Source organism: Olea europaea, chromosome 10 (genome assembly GCF_002742605.1).
Source record: "Olea europaea var. sylvestris chromosome 10, O_europaea_v1, whole genome shotgun sequence".
Lineage (NCBI taxonomy): Eukaryota > Viridiplantae > Streptophyta > Magnoliopsida > Lamiales > Oleaceae > Olea > Olea europaea.
In genome coordinates this window covers 45,709,827-45,717,736 of record NC_036246.1, presented here as the reverse complement: position 1 = coordinate 45,717,736, position 7,910 = coordinate 45,709,827, and positions in this window count along the sequence as shown.

The window sequence follows — 7,910 nt, the reverse complement described above, 5'->3', positions numbered from 1 at the left end:
TAAAAATGAAATTTGGGTGGAAAGAAAACGAATTTCAGGGAATTGAATTTTCTAGAAATTGTTTTATTGGGAATTGTCAATTATTGTTTTAATTGATATAATTTTTCACGTCAAAAATATTGAAATAAAAATATTTTTTGGTGTTCCTTTGACTTTGTTTAACATGAAAATTGTCAATTAAATGGATAAAATTTACTAGTATTAGGGATAGAATTTGTTTCCAAAAAAAAAAAGCAAAGAAAATCATCTATCTTTTGATATTCGTTTAACTTTATTTTACATGAAAATTGTCAATTAAAAATAATAATTTTTTACAATTAGAAATAGAATTTGTTTTCATTGTCAAAATAAATAAATAAATAAATAAAAATTGGCCAACAGCCTAGTAAATGAACAATTTGGTGGAAAATGGCTGAGGTGACATGAAAGTGGAAAAATGAATTGCTTAGAAAAAATCGATTAAACATGCATTTTTGATTTAGAGTGGAAATCAATTTCCATTTTCCGTGGAAAAGGGGCTTATCAAACAGCCCCTAAGTGTTTTCAAGATCACCATTTACAATTAAGAGTTACACTTTTTTTTTCCCCCAAAAATCATATACAATCAAAATTTTAAATATTAATAATAATATTATAAAATAAAACTTATAAACATATTCCCATTTGGCCCACCTCACTCATAAACCCTAAATTTCTCATCATTCTTCATTCTCCTGTCTCTCTCTATATCTCATCATTTCTCTCTCGACTTTATAAACTCTTCCTCAATCGTCATTGTCGGAGAGCACCATTGTCGGGAGACTGTCTCTATGCCATTTTCGAGGTGAGAGCCATCGGTAAATCGCGTAGGAGCTCTGCAAATCGGAGGGTAAAGCCATTCCTTCATTGTGAGCGCTGCCGTAGACTTTGCAGATCTGACTGCAGTGGCCCAGATCACGACTACAACAACGAAAATTGTGGCTGCAATGTAGTAAATCGCAATCGTGATGAATTTTCGTTCACTGCAAAATCATGATGAAAGCAGCCCAGATCGTGGTAGATCGCGGTGGTGATGATTTTTTTGGTTGTTAGATGGGTGGTAGTGATTTCCATATTTTGATGATGTTGGGGTTCTGGGATGGTTGTGGTGGTGGTGGTGGTGCCGATGGTTGTGGTGAGTTATTGACGGTGATGGTGACACTGGAGACAGTGGCAGATCCAGGATTTTGAGTCAACACGGGCGATCGTTGACTATTGACCGTCGTCCAATAAAATGTTACAAGCTCGTTAGATGTCTTTTTTTTTCTTTTTTTGTAAAAATGCATTTTGGAATAGTGATTTGATGGAAAATATGTGGTTAAAAATAAGGACAAATTTTATATTTGTGTGTAATATTATTTTATTAAAAAATATATAGTTGAAAATGAAAGATAAAAAAATATATTCTGAAATAAATGGGAATCAAACAAGACCAAAAATTTAAATATAACAATTATTTTGTTGAAACTGAACATATATATTTTGTTATAAGAATAGACCATACTTAGGAGTGGGCGCGGTCCGATTCGGTCAGATTCTAAAAGGAATCGAGCCGAACCGAATACCAATGAGAATTTTAGAAATGGAACCATTGGTTCCATTGTTAGCTATGAAACCGAACCAATCTGTTCCGGTTTGGTTCGGTCCGGTCCAGTTCTTTACATAAAGATGTCAAAATAAAATGTTTATTAATAAAAAATCTAAAGAAACTACCAATGTGATACTTTTAAAAAAATATAGAAGAATCGAACATATTATACAAAGATTAAAAGAAAACTAAGTATACAAATTTTAAAACAATATGCAAATAATATAAGTTACTATTATCAAAAAAATATTAACTTACATAAACCATCTAGTACTTCAATGATTAAACAAACTTTCATCAAAATGAAAACAAAATAAAAGTGTTTGGAGAGCAAGTCATATATTTTGTTGAAAAAAGTCAACTGAAGGGTCCCTTTTTAACATTTTCTTGAGCCTTCAGGTAATCACAATTCAGTATTTTTCTCAATTATTTAATTAAAAAGTGACATATGAACTATGTACATAAACATTCGTTTCATTTCCATATGTCACTTCCTTTTGCTTATGTTGTTATACTACAATTTTTTTTTTTAAATTTTGTTTTACTTTGATGGAAGTTTCTTTTCACTTTAAGAGTAAGTCATATATATTACCAATTTGGTTTCGAGACAAAATGGAGAGTAAGTCTTATATTTTATCAAAAAAGAAAAAAATGCCCACTAAAAAAAATTCTATGAGGACCGTTTGGTTCCCCGCGGTTCCCATACTAGAACCAAGAATCGGACCGGAACCAATCGATTCTTAATAATTTGTCCCGAAACCAAATTATTTTTTAGAAGAACCGGAACTGAACCGGCCGGTTCTAAACGGTTCTTGGAAAAAATGCCCACTCCTAACCATACTCATCCAATGACATTGTTGCCAAATTTTATATAATTCAAAGGAAGAGCATATGTTCAAATTTTTGCTGTTGCATTAAAACACGCTGAGATCTAAATTATATAAATTTGTTAACTCTATTGTCACAATTCATAGAATCACATGACGGTCAAACCTTTAACTATTCCAACAAGAGCTCCAAGTTCGAATCCCCATCTCCTCATTCCATCAATTTTTGGTAAAAATTGTAGAGCTAAAAAAATTGTACAATAAAAATTTGGTTTATAGAGGATTCGAATCTAGGACATGCAAGAAGTAAAAACCAGTGCTAACCAACTCAGCAAGAAGAAATGTTTAGAGAGAAAGTGTATTATCAGAAATATAACCTAAAATATTTATCTATTGTCAAAAAAAAAAAAAAAGGCTGCCAGTGGATCCAACACGCGCGGTGCACGCCAGCTGCTGGATCCACCAGTGACTGGAGATAGCAGTTCATATGGTGGTGGCGTTGGAGGAGACAATAGGATTTTGTTGGCTTTTGGGGTGTTTTTTGCTTACAGCGATGTTAGTGGTGGACTTTGGTGTTGGAAAGGTGATATGGTGGTGGATCTGGCACGGTTGGTGGTGGATCTGGCACGGTTGGTGGTGGTGGTCGCAAATTGTTGTGGTGCATGTGGTGTTGGTGGTGATAACGACGATCGAGTGAGACCAAATGTGTTTGTAAATAACCCTTTTTTATTGTGAGCAATAAGTTGTGTAGTTTGTGACCAATGTGTAACATGTGATCTAAAAAATGTGACAGTGATTAACAATTATGTTGTGATTGAGAAATAACCTATTACCAATTGATTTGATAATTTGTGACCTTTAAATAAATTGTAATTTATAAAATTTGTAATTTGTGATCAATGAACTTTTTGATTTTGTTACTGATATTGTGACCTATACAATTTTTGATTTGCGATCGAAAAATAAATTGTGACCTATAAATTTTCCTATTTGTGATAAAAAAATAATTTATGACCTAAATTTTTTTTAAATTGTGACTGAGAAAAAATAATAAATAATTAATTAAACCAAATTATATGAAATTGCCACTTTACTATATTTAATTAATAAAATAGATTTTTAATTAATTATTTTATAAATAAAATTTAATAATATCAAGTTTTTGAAATTTTAAACGTTGTTTCTTAGTTTTGAAATGTGTCATTCTTAAATTCTTAGATAAGAAATTTTCCCAATTATGAATGTGTGCTAGATTATTTTAAGCTTCTATTTGAAGATCAATATTCTAAAATCAAGTAAGAGGTTTCACTTTTCAAAATTCAAATGTTTTATTTTAATTAATATTTTTACTAAATATATATACTTAATACACATACATCACACAAATCCTAATTATTTATCACTCTCCTATCTCTATCTACATTTCTACGCTCTCTCTCTCTACCACCCATCTCGTCCCTCTATTCTCTCTCTATACCAACCTATCGCCTCCAACAATCACGAACTCCTCACCTTTCCATTGTTGTCGCCTACCGTCGTCACTCAGCCCATTACCTCTCTTCTCATTTCCTTTATCTGTATTTATTTGTATCTTTCCTATTCTATATTTGTCGATGGAGTTGTCTGCAGTTGGTGACAGCTCCCTTCCTTCCTTCCTCTCTGTCAACGGCGCAGCCTCGTACCACTGTCCCGAGATGCGGTCTACACCCTCCTATGCTCTCTTTCCTCCATCAACTGGCACTGCTCTCACTTTTCCCACCAAATGCGCGGAATAGCCTTATGACTGTCGTAGTGTGCGGCTTGAATGGGGAATGTCGGTTGCTAATGATGGTGGTGGATCTCGCGGTGAAAGTGAGTTTTGTTGGATCAAAGGTGGACGATGGCGTCGTTGGATATGAAGGTTGCAGTGGCGGTGCGGTGATTTTGTTGATATGGACAGTGGTGGTTTTGTTAATATAGACGGTGGTGGTGCCCAACGGTAGATTTTTGGTGGGAGTTGTGGTTGTGGAATGGTATGGTAGTGGTGGTTGCGGCAGTGGTTGCAATAGTGATGGTGAGTTATTGGTGACGATGAGTCTGTCGGGGTGGTGGTGATTCTGACGCGATGATGTGGTAGTGTTTTTTATGAGATGTGTTGACTTGTTTGAGATGGTGGTAGTTTTGTGTGATGACAATGGTGGTGGTGTTACTGGAGATAGTGGTGAGGTGGTGGTTACAAATTATTTAGTTGATTGTAACCATTGAATCGTTTAATCTATGATCAATAAATAAAATATAACCAATGAAAAAGATAAATTGTGACAAAAAAATAATATATGAGTTAAAAAATTGTTAATTTGTAATCGATAATTTGATAATTTGTTATTGTATAATAAGTCGTGACTTATAATATTTGTTATTTGTGACAGATAAATAAATTGTAACTTATAAATTTTTGATTTGTGATCCTTGAATAAATTGTAACTTATAAAATTTTTGAATTGTGATCGTAAAATAATTTGTGACATATAAAAATTTTGATCTGTGACAAAAAAATAATATGCGACTAATTAAATCGTTAATTTGTGATCAAATTGTATAGATCTATAATAAATTAATTAAATCATAAATAAATTTTAATAAATATCCGATTTTTAAGATTTGAAATCTTCGTTCTTAGTTTTGAAATGGATGGTACTTAACCTTTTAGTTTTGAATTTTCCCTTATTTTATATCATACCTGACAACTCTAGGCTCTAGCTCGTTTGGTTTCGATAAAAATCATTTTTTTAGTACATTTTTATAAAAAAATAATAAAATGTGTGATTGAAATATTATGGATTATAATGTATATTTTGCTTTTTACGCCATTTGTATATTCCGTTGATTGTAATATTATAATCATTCATTATATCGGGATCTCGATTTCACTCTTAACATTTAAATCTTTCTCACTTTTTACGTAATTTTTCTATTGACTCAAATACCGAAATATGTCTCGAGAAGTTCCTCGTCCCCAAAGCGTGGCTCCCACGTAGTGCTCCTATTTATAACTTATATAAGTTAACTTTGGTGATTCAATGAGCCATGCGTGCACTAATTAAGTGAACTTATCAATATTTTTTTCAAAGTCAAAACATTTGCGCATAATAAGTTATGACCAATAAGTGCACCCACTTCCGCAAGCCTCAAAAGTATCATTAATTAAATCATTTTTCAACTCGGATATCAATCGAAAGCTTGTTTGGTACAGATTTTAAGCTAATTAAAATTAATTTTTTGATCGTTATTTCACTATTTCAGCCACCATTTTTTGAATTCTTCTTTTACAAATAAGACTCACTTTATTTCTAACGATCAAAAAATTAATTATCAAAATCTCTACCAAAAAATCAATTATCTTGTCGTTTCAAGAAATTCAATTGGTTCCATTCTTTGAATTAAAATATAGAATTATTGGCCTTATTAAAAAATAAAAATCTATCTAATATACCAAAGTTCCCGTCACATTTTTTCACAATGAAAATTTACAATTCCGTCAAAATTTATTCATTATTCAAATATTAATAAATTATATTTTATGGAGACAATTTAATTCTTTAATTAGGAAGTCTTATTATCTGGACCGTGCACACATGCCTAAGATAGATCTACACCTATAGAAATGATACCCTTTTATTAAAGAAGAAAACCGACCAAAGAGTTCAGTCTTTATTAACCGACCAAAGAGTTCAATTCAATTATTTCTTATTATTTACTTCTTTATTCATTTTTTTTTATTGTAGTATCTCACATATTTTATTTTATATTATGAATATATTAAAATCAGTGAACAATGTTTGTGAGACTCTTGAAATATCTATAACTATATTAAAGTATGACATCAAGGAAAATTCAATTTTGGACGATTTTAATCCCCATATATTCAATTATTTCAATAATGCTTTAGTTTTCGTGTTTGATATGTAATAAATACTACATAATTATTGTCATTTATGAAATTCGTGTTATTAACTCTCAATTAATTGATATTCACATTAATTTAAATTCAATGAATTTCACTTGATGAATCTTGAATTATAAGCGTCTAGAATTATTATAAATGAATTTATTCATATTTATGTATCTAGAAATTTTAATGAATATTTAAATTTATGTATTAACAATTAATTTTTGTATCAAATGTAAGATAAAAAGATTGCTTATTTATAGTATTCATCATTAAAAAAAATTGAATGATAAAAATTGAATTTTGAGAATACAAAAATTTGAATTATAAAAATTCAGTTTTGAGAATATAATTTGTACGATTTTCTTATTTTAAATTTTTATGTTAAATTTTATTTTCTTTAATTTGTCCGAGACTCATCAAATTCTCCAACAAATTAGTACCAAATATTACTTCTACAACACTTATAAAATATTTTACAATAATCTGTAATGCATGTTCAACTTTAACTAGCATGGATAAAAGTGTGTTTATAAATATGAGCCAAAATATAGATACTCGTCTTCACACACACACACTGCTCGATAATGAGAGATGTAACATTTTCCATGTGTCGGAGTTTGGTGTAGTTAAAAATTAGATTTGAAAAATTGATGAAACATGTGATTAAAAATTGATAAAAGTTGTAGATTTCCTAAAATATGCGAAAAAATTAATTATTGTCTTTTATTTAAATTTTTATTAATTTTTAAACCGCAACAGATAGGGAAATAACATAATTTAAAGTACAAAATATATTTAACCCCCATTTAGTATAAATTAAAATTACATTTTCAGTATATTTTAATAAAATTTGATGAAATATATATTGAAAAATTGCATAACTAAAATTATTTTTGATCTTAATTTAAAATTAAAATTAAATTTTAATTAGAACCAAACAGTGGCTTGATAATAACATAATTCAACATTTACTTAAAAAAAAAGGTTGAACCCCAATCTTGAGGGCCTCCACCGCCTCGCCCCTAAAGCTTTGCGAGAGAGGTAAATCGCGCGATGTGCCCCAACAGGTTAGGGAATAAGAGCTGTCTGTACACTGCGCCTACAAGAAGTCTAATTTCATGTCTCAAGAATCGAATCCCAACACTGCAATTGCTAACAAGACGTAAAATAACATTACTTTTATCATTTGCACCACTGAACTATCTCCGAGGACTATAATTCAACATTTACTTCATCATATTTTGACTTGTTCCACTGAGAAAAAATAAAGCATCTTTAAGGGAATATTCTGTAGTCACAAAATGACAATAAAGCAACTGAAACTGTTGACCAACAAAGTAAACACTTAACACTTCATCAGTAATGCAATTTCCAATAATTTATAATTGCGGTCGTTCTACCCAACAATTTGATACTAAGCGATTGTAAATAGCATTATTTATATTCATATATTAATATGGCAGTTTTTTTTATTGTTTTATATATTAGGACAACAATGAATATGTACAGTGAATAACATTATTTTATTTACTAATGACACGATTAG